The following is a 3,259-nucleotide window of genomic DNA, read 5'->3' as shown; positions in this document are numbered from 1 at the left end:
GATAGAATTTAAGTTAGAATGGAGCTTGGGAACTTTTACTTTCACTTTTAGCTAGTTTTCCTTTTCTTTGTAATTGAATTCAGAGCTATGATTCACTAAACCCCCTTTCATTGGGTTAGGGAGCTCTATTGTAATTCAATGAATCAATAATAGTTTATCTTCTTCTTCAATCTTTTCTCTTGAATTTTGTTAGAAAGCTTCTCGATCTAATTCCATTGAGTAGTTGTCTTGGGAAAGAAACTACTCATACTTGGAATCCTTCGGAGCCTTGGGAAAGGAATGGAGGATTCATGCTAGAGAAGCTTTCTCACAGTGAATTGGATTGGGGTTTGGATGGATATTGTCACATGTAATCCTACCAAATTGTGGTTCATGAAACTGTGTGGTATAATCAGTGATCGAGCATCATCTCTTCTTATGAACATTTAAACCAAGGGATTGGGAATTTGTTCATTTTTAGAGAGAATTGGTGAGCCAAGGGATTGGGATCCAATCATATAAGATTGCCAAGCAAAATTCAATGAACGCATTGCTTGAGGAAGAGATAAACATGTTTTGATTCGGAGATCTCAATATCTCCTATAACCCAATGAATCCCCCATTTCTGATTTCCACTTTCTCTTTACATTCTGCTACTCAATTCATGCAATCACCCCCATTCCCTTTTAATTTCAGCAATTTACATTCTGCTCTTTAATTCATTGCAATTTAAGATTCCGCCATTTAATTTTCTTGTCATTTACTTTTCCCGCCAATTTTACATTCCGCAATTCTCATCTCAAATCTTGATTCCGCTCAACTAGAACACACTTCTAATCCGAATTGCTCACTCAACCAATCCTTGTGGGATTCGACCTCACTCTATTGTGAGTTTTTACTTGACGATAACCGGTGCACTTGCCGGAAGGAATTTTGCCGATCGTGCAAATTTCCTAAATCGTAGCATAACTAGTTTATGCGCATCAAGTTTATGGCGCCGTTGCCGGGGATTGGTTTTCGATTGACAATTCTCAAATTGGAAGTTAACTAGATTGAGCATTTTTTTTTTGTTTTGATTCATTCAGTACAAGTTACTTGTTGAATTTTAATTTCTGCACATGCTTTCTTTCTTTATGCCTTTAAATTCAAGCAACTAACTCACTGACTCACTAACTGTTTGAATTAATTCCTCAATTGCTCTAACCATACTCTTCCATTAACCAAGAGTATTTCACTTGTTGTTGCCTGTGCTGTGTTCTTGTATGACAGGTAGGAGAGGAGAGACATCAACTCCTCCATATACCGAACCAGAGAGGACCCTTCATAGACTGAGAAGGGAAGCAAGAGGGAAGAGAGTAGTGGGAGAAGAGGAATCTGAAGGAGAATCTGAGGACAATTTTGAGGAAGCTCTAGATCTCAACATGGATAGAGAAGTTCACAACCATGAGAGAGCTGATGGAAACAATGCCATTCCTGAGAGGAGGGTTCTTAGTTCATACATAAACCCAACCTCTGGGAATTGTGGTAGTAGCATCCAGAAACCACCCATTCAGGCCAACAATTTCGAGCTCAAACCACAGCTAATATCACTGGTGGAGAATCATTGTTCATTTGGTGGAAGTGCTAATGAAGATCCCAACCAACATCTCACAAAATTCCTGAGAATTTGTGACACTGTGAAGTCCAATGGAGTCCAGGAAGATGCCTATAAACTGCTTTTGTTCCCATTTTCACTTAGGGACAAAGCAGCTAAGTGGCTGGAATCATTCCCAAGGGGGAGTCTAACAACATGGGATGAGGTGGAAAGCAAGTTTCTGGCACGTTTCTACCCCCCACAAAAGGTCAATAGGCTTCGATCTGAGGTTCAAACTTTTAGACAACAAGATGGTGAAACTCTCTACGAGGCATGGGAGAGATTCAAGGACTTGACAAGGAAATGCCCACCAAACATGTTCCATGATTGGGTGCAATTGCACATCTTCTATGATGGGCTCTCTTATGAATCAAGGAAGGCTGTAGACCATTCATCAGGAGGTTCATTGAACAGGAAAAAGACTGTGGAAGAGGCCATTGAAGTGATTGAGACAGTGGCTGAGAATGAGTACTACTATGCATCAGAGAGGCACAACACTAAGGGAGTCATGGAGCTGAACCATGTTGATACAATTCTAGCTCAAAACAAGGTGTTTGCCAAGCAACTAGCAGAGCTTACCAGGCAATTAGAAACAAAGCAAGTGGCTGCAATACACACACAAGATCAAGAGGAAGTAAGCATTGAAGGAGGTGATTGGGAAGAGGCCAACTATGTGGGAAACCAACAAAGGCAATCATATGATCCACACTCCAACACTTACAACCCAGGATGGAAAAATCACCCAAACTTTGGGTGGGGGAACCAACAAACCCAACCACAAAACCACAAACCTTACAACCACAACCAACATAACAATTCCACATACCAAAACTCCAACCAAAGATCATACCAAGCCACACAAAACACTTACCCCCAACCATCATATCATGGCCAAAATAATCAACCTACCCAACTTAATCCGAACCAACAATTTCAAGATCAATTAAACCGGATAGAAGGAATGATGGCAACCATGAGTCAAGACATAACCGAATTGAAAAGCTTCAGGGATGATGTGAGAGCTACCTTAAGGAACCATGGTAAAAAACTCAAGAGGATGGAATCTCAAGTGGGAGAGCTATCTCAACAGGCCGTCAAATCAACTGCAGTGTTCCCTAGTGACACAGAAAAGAATCCTAAAGGGGAACAAAAGAGAGTGAGATGGGAAGAATGCAAGGCCATCACCATACTGAAGGAAGTTTCAGAAGAAGAAGGAATCAGGCCCTCAGAGCAGGAGCCAGAAATCTTGAAGGAAGGTGTGGAAGAAGTTAAGCAGGAAAGTGGAACTGAGCGAGCCAAGGAACTGCAAAAAGGCATGCTGGAAATATACCAACCAAAAGCACCATTTCCTCAGAGGTTAGGAGGAGGTGAAAAAGGGAAAACCTATTCAAGGTTTTTAGAGACATTTAAGTCTCTCCATGTCAATATTCCCTTTCTTGAGATTCTCCATCAAATGCCTACACACATCAAGTACTTAAAGGAATTGTTAAGCAAGAAAAGAGTTTTGAAGGGAGGACAAACGGTAACAATGAACAAAGAATGCAGTGCTCTCATCAAGAAGGACACACTCTCTAAGAAAACGGACCCAGGAAGTTTTCATATCCCCTGCATCATAGGGGAAACAAAAATTGACAGAGGATTCTGTGA

At 40.9% G+C, this 3,259-nt stretch overlaps 1 non-coding gene across 1 annotated transcript; it reads right to left on the bottom strand.

Annotated features, from left to right (window-relative positions):
• Positions 1 to 1,826: 1,826 nt before the first annotated feature.
• LOC112788064 (small nucleolar RNA R71) lies at positions 1,827 to 1,930 on the bottom strand. Its single transcript, XR_003195446.1, has one exon. It is a non-coding gene; the product is annotated as a small nucleolar RNA R71 (small nucleolar RNA).
• Between the last annotated feature and the right edge of the window lie 1,329 nt (positions 1,931 to 3,259).

The sequence above is a fragment of the Arachis hypogaea genome, chromosome 20, assembly GCF_003086295.3.
Source record: "Arachis hypogaea cultivar Tifrunner chromosome 20, arahy.Tifrunner.gnm2.J5K5, whole genome shotgun sequence".
NCBI classification, from domain to species: domain Eukaryota; kingdom Viridiplantae; phylum Streptophyta; class Magnoliopsida; order Fabales; family Fabaceae; genus Arachis; species Arachis hypogaea.
The sequence above is the reverse complement of the archived record's forward strand: the minus strand, read 5'-3'. Positions and strand labels throughout refer to the sequence as shown.